The following is an 18,798-nucleotide window of genomic DNA, read 5'->3' as shown; positions in this document are numbered from 1 at the left end:
GGTATGCTTGAAATTGCAAACCTTTCACTTGATGAACCGAAATTAGAGGGCGTGTTGTTTTCTAATAACAACAACAATGAAGACATAGATGCTTGAAGAAGATTGAAAGTCAGATCATTTATGTTTTATTTTGTGGTGTATTAATTATAATGTATGGATGATGAACACGAGTTATTTGTTTTGTTTTATGGAATTATGTGACATTGAAGTATTGAGTATGAATTATTATTTTAATTGCCGTGTTCGTGTCCTAATTTTTTGAGATTTTCTGTGTCGCCGTGTCGCGTTCCCGTGTACCCATACCTGTGTCCGTGCAACATAAGGAAAAACTTACATATGCGCTTTATGTAACCAATGTTGCTTACTTGGAAAGAAATAGGAATATTGTCTCATCTATTTTATTTTATTTTGTGATAAAATATGATATTGCTGTAAATACTTTAGAGCTATAACACATAGAACACTAACCTGAATCCGTCATGGTGCTGGAGCAGATCTGATGATGCTGAAACAGATTGGCTGCGCAAGGAAAGAAGGTAAAGAAGCTCTTCTCCTTAGAAACCGATCTTGATAGCTATAACTCTGATGGGTGAATTTTCTGATTAGCTTTTGTTGTGTATCGGATCTAGGAGGGAGCCTTCTATTTATATGCATCTCTCTAAGTGTCTTGCCCATCAAGAAACACTTAGAGATATCCTTCATGCTATAGGTTTAATCTGTTACAATCCTTGTAGAACTAGGAACCCTTAAGCCTTCATTATCCTTCTTAAACACTGTTTAGAGGCTTCCTAATCGAGATAGGTTTTGAGTCCCTGATAAACAATGAGTCTTTGCAATCCTTAGTTGATTAGAAGATCACTTCAGTAGGTTTAATGTAATAAACCTTCTTACATTCTCCCACTTGATCAAATAATCAATTTAGACTTATTGTTCATCACTTAATGGCCATGTGGTACTCAAAACTCTCTTGTTCCTTTTATCAAGCCACTGTCATTTTGAAAATTCACAAGGGACTATCGAAGTACATTGGATATATAACATCCAAAACTTTTATAACCACATATATGAATTTGCAAAACACATAAGGCTTCCAACTAGATTGAAAACAAGAACCTGTTTAGTTTTACTGTAAGTGTGACAAAACCAAAACTGTTCTTTGCTCACCCTTCAAGACTACCAAGGTCTCCTTTTAAACAAACTTTAATGACTCATTCATAGATTCAAACTGCAAGCAGAATGCTAGCATGTTTACAGTTTGGCCTTTATTCTATTTGTCATTCATAAACAGCAAATGCAGAACATTATATAAAAGTAATTCAATTAAGTCTGCAAAAACAAAACAGTCTAGATAAAACTAGTTAACAAAATCAAAACTGAAACATAACAGCAAGAACTCTAGCTCCCACTGACTCCCACTGACTTTAGGTATCGAAACTCAACTGCAATCCCATGCTTGCCACATGCCTATGAAAAACATGATTAGGCAGACCTTTATTTAAGGGATCTGCAATCATAAAATCTGTGCCAATGTGACTTAGAGCAGTCTCTCCATCTCGAATCTTTTCCTTTAAAGATAAAAACTTTAAATGCAAATGCCTCATTCCACTTGATCTTTTATTTCCTTGTGCAAAATACACTGCTGCAGTATTGTCATTCCATAACTGAATTGGCCTCTGTATTGAGTCTACAATTTTCAACATGGACATGAAATTCTTAAGCCACATTGCCATTGAGGTGGCTTCATAAACTGCCAGAAATTCTGCTTGCATGGTTGAGGTTGATACATACTGCTGTTTCATACTTTTCCAAGCCACTGCAGCTCCTGCAAACAGAAAAACAACTCCTGATGTGCATTTCTTAGTATCCTGACATCCTGCGAAGTCTGCATCTGCATATCCTTCCAGCTGCAAGTTATCAACCTTTCTATAGACCAATTTGTACTCTTTAGTTCTCTGCAAGTACCTTAATACTTTCTTGCCTGCAATCCAATGTGCTTGGCCTGGATTAGACTGGAATCTGCCAAGAACACTTATGCAGAATGCCAAATCTGGTCTGGTGCAGACTTGTGCATACATCAAACTTCCCACCAATGATGCATAGGGCTTATCCTTCATCTCTTCTCTCTCTTGCTCAGTTTTAGGAGACTGTTCACTGTTCAATTTATCACCTTTCGAAAAAGGAACATCACATCCTGTACAGTTTCCCATGTTAAACCTCTTAAGCACTTTCTCAATATATGCCTTCTGACATAAACCAATCATTTTTCTTTCTCTGTCCCTGCTGATTTCTATTCCAAGAACGTAGTTTGCCTCTCCCAAATCACTCATATCAAAATGATTTGATAGCATTCTTTTAGTGTCATGCAACATGGACAAATTGCTACTTGCTAGAAGGATGTCATCCACATATAACAGCATGAAGATGAAATTCTTTCCATTGAATTTCATATAGATGCATTCATCCAATGGATTGTCAATGAAGCCTTGGGACTTAACAACTTCATCAAACTTGAGATACCATTGTCTTGATGCCTGTTTTAGACCATATATTGATTTCTGCAGCTTGCACACTAAATTCTCTTCCCCTTTTGAGGCAAAACCATCCGGCTGCTTCATATATATTTCTTCAATTAGTTCTCCATTTAGGAAGGCTGTCTTAACGTCCATCTGATGAAGATGCAAATCAAAATGTGCAACCAAAGCCATTATAACTCTGAATGAATCTTTAGTTGATACTGGAGAGAAAGTTTCATTGTAATCAACTCCCTCTTCTTGTGTGTAACCTTTTGCCACTAGTCTGGCTTTATACCTGTCTATTTGTCCTTGTGCATTTCTTTTCGTTTTATAAACCCACTTGCATCCTATAGGTTTGCATCCTGGTGGCAGATTAACTAGTCTCCATACCCCATTTTTGCTCATGGATTCTAATTCAGATTCCATGGCTGCAGACCATTGTGAACTTTTGTTACTTTCCATGGCCTGCTTGAAGGTTGCAGGGTCTTCCTCAGTATTGATGTCATGCTCTGATTCTTGTAGGTAAACAAAATAGTCACTCGACAAGGCTGGCCTCTTAGACCTTTGTGATCTTCTAAGTTGTGGGTCTGAAGCTTGTGCTGGCTGATCTGTTTGTATTTCTTCTGCTGCAATTGGTTGAGTTTCTGTCACTGGATTTTGCTCATGATTTCTGTCCTCATGTGTTGGTGAGGCTTGGTTTCCTTCCAAGGTAACAAAAGGTAAAACAATCACTTCTGTCGTTTCATTTTCTTCTGCAGTCTCTTGATTTTCCAAAACTTCATCAAAAACAAAATCTGCATTGTCTACTTCTTCTTTCTCCTCCTCAATGAAGATTGCTCTTTGTGTTTCTACAAATCTAGTGTTGTGTTTAGGACAATAAAACCTGTAACCTTTTGTCCTATCTGGATATCCTACGAAGAAACAGCTCACAGTTTTGGAATCAAGCTTCTTCTGCATAGGATTGTACAACTTTGCTTCTGCCTTGCATCCCCAGGTCCTTAGATGAGCCAAGCTAGGCTTTCTTTTACACCAGATTTCGTAGGGTATCTTGTTTGTAGCTTTGGTAGGAACTCTATTGACAAGGTAGTTTGCAGTTTTTAAGGCTTCTCCCCATAGAAAAGTAGGAAGCTTTGCACAACACATCATGCTCCTCACCATCTCTATTAAGGTTCTATTTCTCCTTTCTGAAACACCATTCTGCTGTGGTGTTCCAGGATTTGTATATTGTGCAACAATACCCTCTTGCTGTAGAAAGTTTGCAAAGGGTCCTGGATTTCTTCCTTTTTCTGTGAACTTGCCATAGAACTCTCCTCCCCTATCTGATCTTACAACCTTTATCTTAGAATCCAGTTGGTTTTCCACTTCTGCTTTGTAGATTTTAAACATTTCCAATGCTTTGGATTTTTCTGTTATGAGATACACATATCCATATCTTGAAAAATCATCTGTAAAGGTAATAAAATACCTGAAACCATCATGTGTATCAACTGGAAAAGGCCCGCAAATATCTGTGTGTATTATCTCAAGTAGTTTCTCACTTCTTATTGCCCCTTTCTTTCTGAGATTTGTCAATTTTCCTTTTGCACATTCAATGCATGTTTTATCTTGTTCATGGTGATTAAGTGGTGGAAGGATTAACTCTTTGCTTAACAGATTCATCCTTTCTTTCGAGACATGTCCAAGTCTCTTATGCCATAGTGTGAAAGATTCTGTATTACATGGCTGTTTCGAACTTAACATATTTATCATCTCTGTATTTTGATTTGGCAATTTGCAGTTCAAGCGAAACATTCCATCAATCAACAATCCATTACCAATAAAACTTTTATTTCTGAAAATGGAGAAACCAGACTCATCAAACTCAAACTGTAAGTTTGATTTTACAAGCTTGCTAACTGATAATAAATTCCTTGTCATAGAAGGAACATAAACGACATCAACTAATTCCAAAATAAAACCTGACTCCAATTCAAGACTAGCTAAACCAACAAAATCTACTCTAACTCTTTCTCCATTTCCCACGAACACCTTCAAGTCATCCTTGTTTGGCACCCTCTTTGTTTTGAATCCCTGCAAAGAGTTAGTCACATGAACTGTTGCACCACTGTCTAACCACCATGAATTAGATAAAACTTCAACTGTATTAGATTCATAGATTACAGAGATATTTTCATGCTTACCTTTTCCCTTTTGCTTCTCTAACCAACGTTTGTATCTCCTGCAATCTCTTTTTAAGTGTCCAAACTTTTTGCAAAAGAAACACTTTAGACCTACTGGACCCATCCCCTTTGCAGTCTCATCTTTCTTTTGCTGCTTATCTGCATTCTTGTTTTTGGTCCATTCTCTTGATTTGAATTTAGTATCCTGCACGAAATACACTTGTTCTTTGCCTTTGTCCTTTCTAATACTTTGTTCTTCCTGCACACATATACCTATCAAATCAGCAACTGACCATATCTCCTTCTGAGCAATATAAGTAGTTTTCAGTTGTCTAAAAATGCTAGGTAGAGAGTTAATGGCAAAGTGCACCATCATGGTCTCATCCACATTGACTTTCAGGGCTTTTAGCTTGTTTCCTATTTCAACCATGTTCAGAATGTGAGTCCTTATGCAGCCTTCTCCATTGTATTTCATATCTGTCAGCTGGCTCATGAGTGTGCCTATTTCAGCTTTCTTGGATCCTTGGAAATTTTCTGCAATAGCTTCCATGAATAGCTTAGCATTCTCAGTTTCGATAACACTGCCTCTGACCTCTTCTGAAATAGACCTCCTCATGATTAGAATTGCCATTTTGTTGGCCTTAATCCACTTTGCATATTTAGTTTTAGTCTCAGCAGATGCATCACTCGCAGGCACTGATAGAGCTTCATCAGTAAGAACCATCTCATAATCCAGAAGTCCAAGGGAAATTTCCACATCTTCTCTCCATTTCTTATAATTTGAGCCAGTGAGAGTTCGAATTGAGTTATGATTGACTGTACATGTTTAGAACAAAATAAGCACTTTATATATATACATACAACTTTCCCCAGAACTTTAATCAAACATACTTAATCACATCTTTGGACAGTGAATCAAGCATGCTTATTGACACTGGAAAACGAATAGATGTGAATTTCCTGAGCAAAAGATCTTCTACATCTTTAGACAGAAGAAAACCTTTCACTAATCCATATCTATCCATGTCCCATGTCGATCCACCATGATGCAAGACATATCAAACAGCTTACATCTTTAGACAGAAAGCCTTTCGACATGTTTTGCATCATGGTGCAAATTCTGATCATAAAACCTTGAATACAGTGATCATACAATGGTTGAGTCGCTTTGGCTTACTCAATCACTGCACAATAACTGTAAGCAATGATCTGTAGAAACCGTCAAGAACATGATAAAGTTCATACTTTATACTGTTATCATGTTCATACTTTATAACTTAAAAAAAACTGTCAGTTATTTCTCTTAATTTTCCTGCACGAGTTTTGTTAGGTAGAACATGATATAACTCACGCTCTGATACCACATGTAAATACTTTAGAGCTATAACACATAGAACACTAACCTGAATCCGTCATGGTGCTGGAGCAGATCTGATGATGCTGAAACAGATTGGCTGCGCAAGGAAAGAAGGTAAAGAAGCTCTTCTCCTTAGAAACCGATCTTGATAGCTATAACTCTGATGGGTGAATTTTCTGATTAGCTTTTGTTGTGTATCGGATCTAGGAGGGAGCCTTCTATTTATATGCATCTCTCTAAGTGTCTTGCCCATCAAGAAACACTTAGAGATATCCTTCATGCTATAGGTTTAATCTGTTACAATCCTTGTAGAACTAGGAACCCTTAAGCCTTCATTATCCTTCTTAAACACTGTTTAGAGGCATCCTAATCGAGATAGGTTTTGAGTCCCTGATAAACAATGAGTCTTTGCAATCCTTAGTTGATTAGAAGATCACTTCAGTAGGTTTAATGTAATAAACCTTCTTACAATTGCATGATAAGTAATAGGCGTATTCGAACCATAAGGAACATACTACCTAAGTTGTTAAAGTATAATGTTACCTACTTCTTTTACATACTCCCTCCCTTGGAGATACTTCCTTCATTGCATATAGAAGACTTCAAGTATTTTTATAGAGGAGCAGCCGCCGACTTGGCTGTTTCACTCCGGCCACCATTTTATATGCATCATTCTAAAATTTCTAAGTATTCTAATAAAATATCTTGGTAAGACTATGCTCTAGATCATGGGCACTGACTTTTCATATAGAATATCCACAATATCCTTCTAGAATGTTTTCTTTATGAAATTGTGTAGAACCTTCTCCCAAATGCTCATTAATTTTTTATACCCAACTATACTCGAGTATGATATGATTTTGATGGGGATATGTTTCCTTTTGTTTGTCAAGCCTGGGCAGGCAGCCGGTGACATCGATCGGCTGCGGTTGTTGGCCCTCCCGATAGAGGAGGGGAAGCAACTAGGTTGAATGGCAACATCGAGTTCTTCAAATCTGTTTATTGCGAGGTTTTTTTCATTCTTTTTCATTTTTCATTTTTTTATTTTTTATTTTCCAAATATTATAGTTGTTAATAATAATAATAATAATAATAATAATAAACTCAAATAGTAACTATGCCATGTGACTTTTTGGATGGATAAATGGATGAAACTTGAAAAAATTGACGATAAGGGTTAAATTGGATGTTTTAATGAATTCAAAGGCTAAATTAGCTGATTTTTTTAATTCGGGGAGTTAAATTCGATTAGTGTGATAGTTTAAAGAATAAAACGGCTTAAACCCCTAAATTATTGGGCACAAAATGGTTTTTGTGTCTAGTATGTCACATATGTGGGATAAAGACACAAATTTTTTGTATATGTCAAAATAATACCACTTACTTTTTCTGAAGGACGTGTTAGCCATATAGTACCTATATAATTACTTTGGCACAATTTCATGTGCCCTACGTTAGTATTTAGCAAAATCATTTGTGTTTTATACGAAAAGAGCATAAAGGTGACTTATTTGTGCCTAATACACATTAATATTATAATGTGAATGAATTAATAATACCATGTAGCTATGTGACAATCACACTTAGTAATAATTACTCTAATATATGAATCTCCTATTATTGGATCCAGTAATTATAGTCGTGCCATAACTTCCGAGCCTGAAACAAGATTGTATTAATTCATATGGGAAATCTGCATCTCAAACTTCAAATCAAAGAACCAAAAGTTCATAGCGTAGTTTTAGTTTGTGTGAGGGGGTTAGGAATAAAATATCTTAGAAAGACTTCTCTAGATTATGGGCACCGAATTTTCACAATGAGCATTAGCAGCTAGCTACAGTCGAGTAGGAGCTCGACCCAAGAAAGAAAAAAAGGTATGTACGTTGCATACTACTTTAGCTTTCTAATCTGCATGTCACCCAAGAAAAAAAAAGGTGCACTGATGAGGAGGAGGAAAACTTGGCTATTCCAGGTTCATACCTCATTCCTCTTTCTTTTCCACTTACTTGCAAAAGGTAGCCTGCAGAAATCACATTAAAAAAAGAAGACATGATTATAAGAACAAACTGTGCTTATTACATCAGGAACACAAAAGCAAAGAAGGAAAAAAGAAAAAAAAAAAAAAAGAAAACCAAACTGAAAATGTAAAACAAAAAATACTAGTACATTAATATATCTAGTCTCTAATATTCCTTCTTTTCATCATGTTGATGCGCACTGTTATCATCACATAGAGTCTATCTTGTACATTGTCTATGAATCCAACGTATGCATATCTCCATCTCTTCTTGATAATTAAAGAACCACAAACTCCCCAAAATCCCATTATGAATCCAAATGCGGAGGAAATATAAAACCATGGAAGTTGATGCCCAATGTCCACATCTTTGTTGTTCTTATTATCTTCATCAATGCCCTTATTTGGTCCGCATTTATTTGTCAGTGGGGCACCACAAAGATTTGGATTCCCCTCAAATGCAGAAGCATTGAAGCTTTGGATTTGAGTGGCTTATTGGTATTGGTCCCTGGAGATTGTATGAGACATTAAATTGTTTCAAGAAATGAAGGCTCACCAATGAGGATGGGATTTTTCCAGACAAATGATTGAGAGAGAAATTCAAATTCTCTAAGTTCTTGAGATTAGATATTTGGTTTGGAATGATACCTGAGAAGTTGTTGGAGTCAAGACGCAACTCGCGGAGAAGCTGCAATTGGCCGATCTCATTAGGTATATCACCTTCTAGGTTATTGTTGGATAGGTTTATCGATGCTCCAAAAAAAGACAATTTGCACGGCAGAAAACTTGGATCTGTGATAACCGTGCCAAAAAGAGGCAATTCAAATTCATAACTGTCTACTTGAGGTGCAATATTACGTTCATAAACCAACCTTGGTAGTTTACAAAGTTGCTTTGGGAATTCACCTAAAAGTCGGTTGTGTGCCAATCTTATATAAAGCAGTCTAGGAAGAGCCCCTAACCAACTTGGAACTGGCCTTGTGATTTGATTACCACCCAAAAACAAGACCTCTAGACTTTTTAGCTTTGATAACCATACAGGTATTAGACCAGTGAGCTGAGAATCGGCAAAACTCAATAATTGAAGATTTTGTAATCCATCAAAACCAACCATGTCATCATCAGTAGTCATTCCCTATCACCTACGAAAGAACCCGTAAGCATAAGTGAACGAAGACTTTTGCAACTCATCAATATCTTCTTTTCCCCTTGTGAGGTTGGTAAACCGGTTATAACCAAGCGAGAGATAGGACAAGGATTTCAATGAAAGAATATCATGTTGTATTTGTCCCTCTAGATGATTTCCAGTCAATCGAATGGCTTTTAGGGACCGACATGAGTAAAGGCTAGTTTGAAAGATACCCGTGAATTCATTCGCCAATAGATCAATTTTACTAAGTTGACTAACTTTGGAGAACTTAAGTGCGGTGATATCTCCTTCCAAGTTGTTGGCTCCGAGATGTATTTCAATAAGGTTTGTGCAATTCATTAAAGATGGGGGCAAAGCACCTTCTAAGTGGTTATAACCAAGAGTCAAAAGTTTCAACTTGGAGAGCTTCCCAATATTGTGAGGGAGCACACCACTCAATTGATTAATGGAGAGGTCAAGGATTGCAAGGTTTGTGAGGTTAACAATTCTATCACTAATGGGTCCATATATTGAATTGAGAGGCAACGCCAATTCTTCAAGTTTGGTAGCATTATAGATATCCACGGGAAGAAACCCTGAGAGGTTGTTGTGGCCAGCACGAAAAACCTGCAGTTCAGAACACTAGGGAGTCCTTGGGAAATGCTGCCATGAAATTTATTGGAGGAAACATCCAAAAGCCTAGTCAATGGAGAAGAATGTTTGCGACAAATAGAGGATGGAATAGGCCCAGAGAAGTTATTGTTGTTGACATTGAAACTAGTCAAATTCCTGGCTTGTTGGAAGAATGAAGATGGGATTGCACCATGGAAGCGATTGCTTGAGAAATCAAGTTTCCGGATATAATTGTTGGATCCTAGATAAAGTGGTAGCTCACCAGAAAGAAGGTTATAGCTCAAATCAAGGATCTGAAGACGATTTAAGGACTTGAAGAATCGAGGTTCAAGTGAACCATAAAGAGAATTGTTTGAGAGGTTCAAGTGGGTGAGATTTCCAAGTGATGAAGGAAACATACCTCCTTTGAGTCCCTTGGAGGGTAAGAGCAAGTGGGTAACCCAACCATCCTCATTACAAGTGATGCCTTTCCAGTGACAACAGTTAACCAAAGTCCAGTTTAAAGTAGGAGAAGATAGAGTGAGGGTGAAGGACAGGAGAGAGGTGCGCTCAAGTTGTTTGCATGCATGAATATTTGTAGTTATAATGGAAGAGAATAAGAGGATGAGAAGGAAGATATGAGCCATTAGATTCTGCGGCTGCATGTCTAGCTTTTGTTTCTTCTTGTATTTACATTGCTCACGGGTTTGGACATATATATATATATAGACATAGGAGCAATTAAAAAAAATGTAACTTGTTTCCTATATCTTTCTAGCATGTAGCTGATATGTGATACCAGCAATGGCAGATCCAGGAATTTTTATAGGGGTAGGCTAATTTTTTTTTTTTTTTTGAGAGGAGATATATTATAAGCCTTTTTTCTATTGAAACAAAAATGTAATAAAATTTTATAAATCAAACAAAGTCACATTACGAGCAAATATAACACAAAAAAGTACAAAATATAAATAAATATCAAATCAAACACATTGTCCAAAAAACTTAACAACAACAATTAAAATTGGAAATTGAATATATATAAATAAATTCAAGTTGCAAAAATAAAACATATATCAACAATCTCCAAAAAAATTTCATCCAAACCCTAAATCATAAAAACTTAACAACAACAATTAAAATTGGAAATTGAATATATATAAATAAAAAAAAGAAAAACTTACCGAGATTGAAGAACCCACTGAAGATAGGTTGGTATAGTTTTTTAGAGGAGGAGAACTATTTCCTCTAGGCTCTCAAGGTTCAAATATGGCATTTTGGGTGGCTAGAAGAAATTTTTTTATGTTTGCTCTTTGTGGTTGTAGCCCAATATCAATATGATTAGAATAGGTCAAGTTGGTAGAACCTTAGCGTGAGTTCTGCTGCTAATCAAATTTATATATGTTTGGATTGATGTTTATTATTTCCTATATGCGTTAGGAGTGAGCTTATTTTAAATAAAGCTATTATTTACTTTACTTAAATTGGGCTATTATTAGTTTATTATATTTATTGGAGTAGGAATAAACTTAACTATATTTAATATTTAAAAATCTTCCCCTAGGCTGGAGCCCACTCCAGCCTAGCTATACATCCGCCCTTGGATACCGGCGCATCTTTCATATGAATCAAAGTCCAAGTTCCAAGTTGTTTTTAGTTTATGATTTTTCTTGGAAAAATTGGAGCCATTGGATAGTCGTTCTTTCCAAGGCCGCTACATTAAAATACAACGCACGACTCATTCAAAAAGAACCTAGACTATTTTACGCGGGATTTTATTTTATTTTAAAAAGGAAAATCATTAGGTCTAAAGAGGAGGCGGAGTTGAGAGGACAAAACCTCTGTATTATTTTAAAGTCTCCGACGACTCCAAGCACTTCGCCGCAACGGAAGGAAGGCAATCACATTGAAAATGATGGAAGATTTTCATAAGTGTTATTTAATACTATCAATTGTCGCATACTAAATCATGTACCTGACAACTAAATCATGGACCGGATAATAAACTTCTCTTGCTCGGAAAAGACGGATATTATGTTTAACTTTCTGAGCTGACTCAACTGAACAACTAATTTCAAATATATATGCATGGATGCCAGTGAAATGAACCCTCCAGAAACATGATTAATCCAACATTTTCCCCCGACAGCATATTATCTAAGTCACCTAAAAACACCAACATTTGTGTTAAGCCTGGTAGATAATCTACAGCACTAATGCATATATGTAGATTTCCACAAATTAATGAAACCAAATTGAAAGCCTGATTGGTCTCACGGGGCGCTCTTCACCAAGAGTAACGCCATTGATAACATATATATATATATATATATATATATATATATATATATATATATATATATATATATATATAAAAGGATTATTGAAACGTAAATTAATAATAAACTTTAAAAGTGCTTTATCATACATGAAGGCATTAAATTTTTGCAGGACATGCCTTCATGCCCAAACACACTTAAAGGTACTCAGAATAATCTCTGTTTTTAAATGCTTATAGGGTTTGAGAGTTATATAAAATGCTTCTAATTGCGCAGGAAGATAATATGATAATGGCAGAGGTACGAGAATATCTTTCCTTTGTTCTTATTCCTTGCAGGCTCTATGACTAAAACCAGATGATCAAATTCGCACTAAAATGGCTTTAGTACCTGAAAGTCGTCGCAATGTAAAAAAGAGGTTCGTGGCAATATTTCATGAATTTGGCCAAATCTGTTGTTTTTGCCAATCGCATATGCAGAATTTGTAGCTTTAGTTGTGTTTGGGCCAAAACTGATTTGCCCCCATGTCATGGGTTTAAAAAGAAATAAAGACAAATGGGCTCAAACTTTTGTCCATCTCCAGATTGAAGAATTGGACCACAAATAAACTTAATGCCCAAAATCTCACTATGAACCTAATGCGGGGAAGATATAAAATTCCCATAGACTACGTGATATATACGTATTGAGTCATTTTATAGTGAGGGTTTACCTAAGGCTCTATTTTTTTTTTTATCGTTTGATCAAACTAACTAATTTGATCCAACGATTAAAAAATAAGGCCTCATCCAAGGGTAAGACCCTCAGTATAGAATTCTACATCACATATCAAACAAGCAGAACTCAATCAAAAAGAAGGCTTTTCTACACGGCGATTTGAAAAATAATAATAACTAGCCTCTACACACGCGCTTCCGCGGCTGCAAATAGGGACGAATCCAGGATTTCAAAACTCGGTGGGCTAAATTTACCTTATGTACGCAAGAAATTTCAGCAATGAAGGACACATCGCACCAAGTTGGACTTTAGAACACATGTGAGAGAAAAAAGAGATACACAAAATAAAAAAGGAGAAACGAAGGAAGAAAAATAAATAAATAAATAAATAAATAAATATATATATATATATATATATATATATATATATATATATATAGGAAGAAGAGACTGTGGGAAAAAGCTCCGTTCATAGTAGATCCAAACCATTAAAAAAAAAGGAGAAACAAAGGAAAAAAAACAAGAGAAAGGCGGAAAAAACAAAAAAAAAAAGGGAAGAAGAGAGAAAGGAGGAAAAGAAGAAAGAGAGAGAAATGAAGAAAATAAGAAAAAGACAGAGCATGGGTATTGAAATTTTTTTTTCAAAATGCATGGGCTAGAGAGAGAGATTACATGGATATTGACAACTAAAAAATGGGCATGGGCTATAGCCCATACAGCCCAATAGCTGGATTCGTCCCTGCCTGCAAGAGGCTTTTTTTTTTAAAAAAAATTTTAATTTATTTTAGAATTAAAAAAAGATAATGGATAGTTGTGTTCCATAAAAATAGAATCCATTATCTAATTTTTCTTTTATTTTTAATTTTTTTAATATGAAAAAGTGTGGATTTACCATATTATCCTCATTTAATTAATAATTTCAATTCTTAATGTTTGCATTAACCAATGGCATTTTCTGGTATTTTGAATGTTTCACAATTTTCTTGTCTTTTGCTTTATATATATATAGATAACTGTAGAACATAAAATTAAAAATAACAGAGCATTCAGTTGTAACGAGAAAAATGTAACAGTCGAGCCATATCTACCTGTAGGGACTTACACATTTGTGGTAGAAAAGTGACAGATATGTAGTGTGTGGTGTTGCTGAAATGGACGGTCAGTAGGAAAAAAAGGTCCTTTCACACGTTCAAGAGAGATTTCCATTAGTGAGTTTGAAGAGGGGGCCACCATGAGTGAGGGACAAGACCTCCTTTTAAAGTCCACAATGACTCCAAAGTTGTCTTCATGTTGATGATTTTTCTTTGAAAATGATAATGGACATTTGGTGAAGTTGTCTTTGTTACGTGCAGAAATCACATCGAAAAAAGAAGAATTATATGAACCAACTGTACCTTATTATTACATCACGAACACAAAAGAAAAGCAAACTGAAAATGTAAAATAAAAAGCACAATAATATATATATCCAGCCTCTAAACCTTCTTTTTATCGTGGGGATGCTCACAGTTATACAGCATGGAGCCAATTTTGTACATTGTCTATGAATCAAAACTATGCATACCTCCATCTCTTGTTAAAAATTAAATAACCAAAAACTCCCCAAAATCCCATTGTGAATCCTAGCACAACAGAAGAAATATAAAACCATGGAAGTTGATGCCCATTCCCCTCGTCTTTATCTTCATCCATGACCTTATTTGGTCGACCACACTCATTTGGAAGTGGGGCACCACAAAGATTGGGATTACCCTCAAAGGAAGAAGCATCGAAGCTTTGGAGCTGGGTGCTTGTTGGTATTGGTCCTTGGAGATTATTGTATGAGACATTAAATTCTTTCAAAAAATTAAGGCTCTCCAATGACGATGGGATTATTCCAGACAAGTGATTCATTGAAAGGTTCAAAACCTCTAAATTTTTTAGATTAGATATTTGGTCTGGAATGACGCTAGAGAAGTTGTTGTAGCCAAGACGCAACATGCGGAGATACTGTAGTTGGCCGATCTCATTAGGTATCTCACCACCAATGTTATTTTCAGATAGGTCTATCATTGCTGGATAGGAAGACAATTTCGACGATAGATAATAACTTGGGTTTGTGATTATAAGGCCCAAGAAGAAAGGCAATTCAAATTCATAACTAGTGTCGTCTTGAGATGCTTCGGAAACCAACCTTGGTAGTCTGCAAAGTTGCTTTGGAAATTCACCAGAAATTTGGTTCTTTGGCAAGCTTACATGATACAGTCTAGGAAGAGCCCCCAACCAGCCTGGAATTGGCCCTGTGATTTGATTACTACCCAGAAGCAAGATCTCTAGCTTGTTGAGCTTTGACAACCATATAGGTATTTTACCCGTGAGCTGGCATTCAGCAAAACTCAAAGCTCGAAGATTTTGGAATCCATCAATATCAGCCATGTCATCATCACCTGGCATTCCCTCACCTTTAAAGGAACCAGTAAGTAGGAGTGTGTGAAGACTTTTGCAACTCATTAATATCTTCATTGCCCCTGTGATGTTGGTGAATCGATTGAAACCAAGCGAGAGGAAGGACAAAGATTTTAATGAAAGAATATCAGCTTGTATTTGTCCCTCTAGATGATTATTGCTCAATCGAATGGCTTTTAGGGACCGACATGAGTACAGGCTTATTGGGAACGTACCAGTGAAGTTATTGAGTCTTATGTCAAGTTTAGTAAGTTGACTAAGTCTGGAGAAATCAAGCATGGAGATATCTCCTTCCAAGTTGTTGCATTGCACATGAAGTTCTACAAGGTTTGTACAATTCATCAAAGATGGGGGCAAAGAACCTTCTAAATTGTTGAAATCAAGGTTCACATATTTCAACTTGGAGAGCTTCCCAAAATTGAGAGGAAGCTTGCTGCCAAGATGATTAAAAAGGAGGTCAAAGATTGCAAGGTTGGTGAGGTTGACAATTCTATCACTAATGGCTCCATATAGCGAATTGAAAGGTAATGAAATTTCTTCAAGTTTAGTAGCATTATAGATATCTTCTGGAAGTAGTCCTGAGAGGTTATTGCGACCGGCCCGAAAAACCAGCAGTTCAGAACAGTCCCCTAGTCCAGGAGCAAGGTTGCCACTGAATTCATTGGAAGAAAAATCCAATAGCCTAAGGAAGGGAGAAGAATGTTTGAAACAAATCGAGGATGGGACATGCCCTGTGAAGGTATTGTTGCTGACATTGAAACTAGTCAAGTTGCTAGCTTGGTGGAAGAATGAAGATGGAATTGCACCGTGGAAGTGATTGCTAGACAAATCCAGTTTCTGGATATTGCTGGATGGTAGAGAAAATGGTAGCTCTCCAGAAAGAAGGTTATAACTCAAATCAAGGATCTCAAGACGATTCAAGGTCACAAAGAATTGAGTTTCAAGTGAACCAAAAAGTGAATTGTGCGAGAGATTCAAGTGGGTGAGATGTGTGAGGTTTGCAAGTGATGAGGGAAACATACCTCCTTTGAGCCCTGTGGAGGGTAGGAGCAAATGGGTGACCCTACTATCTTGATCACAAGCGATGCCCTTCCATTGACAACAATTATCAGAGGTCCAATTGAAAGAAAGAGAAGATAAAGTTAGGATAAAGGACATGAGAGAGCTGCGATCAGTTTGGTTGCAAGCATGAATATGTGTGGACATAATGGAAGAGAAAAAGAAGAAGAGAAGGAAGCCATATGCCATTGGGTTATAAGGCTGCTGCAGTACTAGCAAGTCTTTCAGTGTATTTACATTACCCACAGGTTTGATAGATATATAGGAACAAATAAAGACATAATTTCTTTCTTTTTCTTTTAGCTTGAGATTATTGACCCTGCATTAAACGACACAACACAAAGCGAATATTTTGATGTCTATAGTGATTGGGACTCCAAAGTCAATGTCAAGTAGACCATGCGTGGTTGCAGTCCTTTCACTTTCATGAAGCAATTCCATATTTATTGAGAATGTGGTACCAACCTTCGAACCCAAGACCACTAGGAGTTAGTGCAAGCGCAATGAACCACAAGGGCAGGTTGAAGGCTAGTAAAGCAATTCCATATTTAAAAAAAAAAAAAGATGGGCTTAAATTTCATCTTTGATTTTGAAGGGTTCATACCAACCATGTTTCGTGTGAATTAAAGTCCAAGTGCCAAGTTGTTTTCTAAGAGAAGTTGGGCATTTTTTCCAAGTTGTTTGCCCCACATGAAGGCAACTACATCTACATTAGCAGACATGCAGCAGCACTCATTCGAGAGAAGCCTCTTCTACACGGCAATTAAAAAAAGAATAACAGAGAATAGAGTTGTGAAGGGAATGTTAAAATTGATAACAGCCGCATCAACAATTTTAGTCTCTCAGCTCCAACTACACATCAAATTCACAAAGACAGCTTAAACCCAAAACAACTCCTTTACAAATTTCAACAACAATAGAAAGAAGAAGTAGAAATTACGTATGCCCAGATCAGGATGTATAATAGCAACAGTCAACTTTGAGCTTCCTTTCTTTGCCATTTTCAGCTCTTCTCCAATTCTCTGCAAATTCTAATTCAAAGTCTCAGAGGAGAAGCTTTTTCTGCCATATTGGGCCAAAATTGGGTTAGGGCTAGGCCAACATTTGTAATATAAAAGTATGGACTAACCACTTTTTAGCTGTGGAGGTTTGATTTGGGGTCATTCTTGAATTGGGCAAAGAGATTTTAATTTTGTCAATTTACATCCCAACATTTTAAAATTTAAGTAATTTACATATTGCGTCAGTTTGATTGTTTGGTCTTTTGTTAAATTAATGAAGTGGCAAGAGCGATCCCTACTTTTATGCTTATGTGTAAAAATAAAAAAAATAAAAAAATCTCTAGAACAATATAAATAATATTTGTAAAACAAAAACCCAAAAGATATATCTATGCTGTTTGGTCTTCCGTGCTTTTACTGGTTTTGGTGCCATGTGCCGGGAGGGGGGAGGTGGGGAGCCACCACCAGTGTGGTGGGAACCCATTGGCATGAGATTATTGACGTAGCATTAAACGGCCAAACATCACTTGCAAACTGAGAAATTGGCAAACAACCATAACAAAGCAAAGACCTTGTTATTTTGAAGTCAATAGATTACCGTGATTGGGCGTCCAAAGTCAATGTGATGGGATTGCATATAGTATTAGTCAAGTAGACCATAAGTGATTGCGGACCTTTCACTTTCATGAAACGATTCCATATTTGAAAAATGAAGAAGATTGAAATTTCATCTTTCATTTTGAAGGCATTCGGAATTTATTTTAGTTTGAAAATGATGATTTATCACTGTAAACTGAGAAATTGGCAGACAACCATAACCGTACAATACAAATTCTTCAAATCCCCTCTATATCTATACGTCAAAGAGAGATTTTAAAAGGAAATAAAGACTTTGTCCCACTCTTGGATAATAAAATCAACAAAATGCTGGTCCCGAGCGTGAGGTTTATTCTAAAAAAGTTTTTTTTTTGCCCACAAAACTTGAATGCGAATTTGATCTAGAACAATGCCATCATTGTGTGGCCAATAGTAGTACATGGCTTTCAACTAATGTAGCTAAATTGTAGACCCTCCTTATTTCATAGCTGTTACTATCAAGTGTCTTACATATTATGAGAACAAACTGTGCTTTACATAAGGAAAACCCAAAAAAAAAAAAAAAACAGAGCAAACACAAATGGAACTGTAAAATAGAAAGTAAATCTACCCTCTGGAAACTAGTTTCTCTGCAACATTAGTTTCTAGATCATCTTGAGCGTTGTTCGACTTAGTGTGTTTGGCTAGTACTAGTCTTTGATTGTGCACAATGCTGACTATATTGCTTCATTGTATCCACAAGTCTTATTTGCATATTGAGTATTGACTTTGCACACTGGTTATGAGGGATCGCTAAATTAACTTCTTCTTCTTTTTTCATATAGCCGTATCCGCAGACACTTTTTTATACCCTATACAAGTTATGCACTTGTACCAATAAAATATGATATGATATCACATTCACGTTAGAATT

The 18,798-nt window shown here is 36.3% G+C and overlaps 2 pseudogenes; both read right to left on the bottom strand.

Moving 5' to 3' along the window:
• Window positions 1–8,205: 8,205 nt before the first annotated feature.
• LOC110757575 (receptor-like protein 2 pseudogene) lies at window positions 8,206–10,452 on the bottom strand (annotated as a pseudogene).
• Window positions 10,453–14,220: 3,768 nt separating this feature from the next.
• Window positions 14,221–16,554, bottom strand: LOC110757552 (tyrosine-sulfated glycopeptide receptor 1 pseudogene; annotated as a pseudogene).
• Between the last annotated feature and the right edge of the window lie 2,244 nt (window positions 16,555–18,798).

The sequence above is a fragment of the Prunus avium genome, chromosome 4 (genome assembly GCF_965620075.1).
Source record: "Prunus avium chromosome 4, drPruAviu1.hap1.1, whole genome shotgun sequence".
NCBI classification, from domain to species: domain Eukaryota; kingdom Viridiplantae; phylum Streptophyta; class Magnoliopsida; order Rosales; family Rosaceae; genus Prunus; species Prunus avium.
Note: the sequence above shows the minus strand (reverse complement) of the source record. Positions and strands in the feature narration are given on the sequence as shown.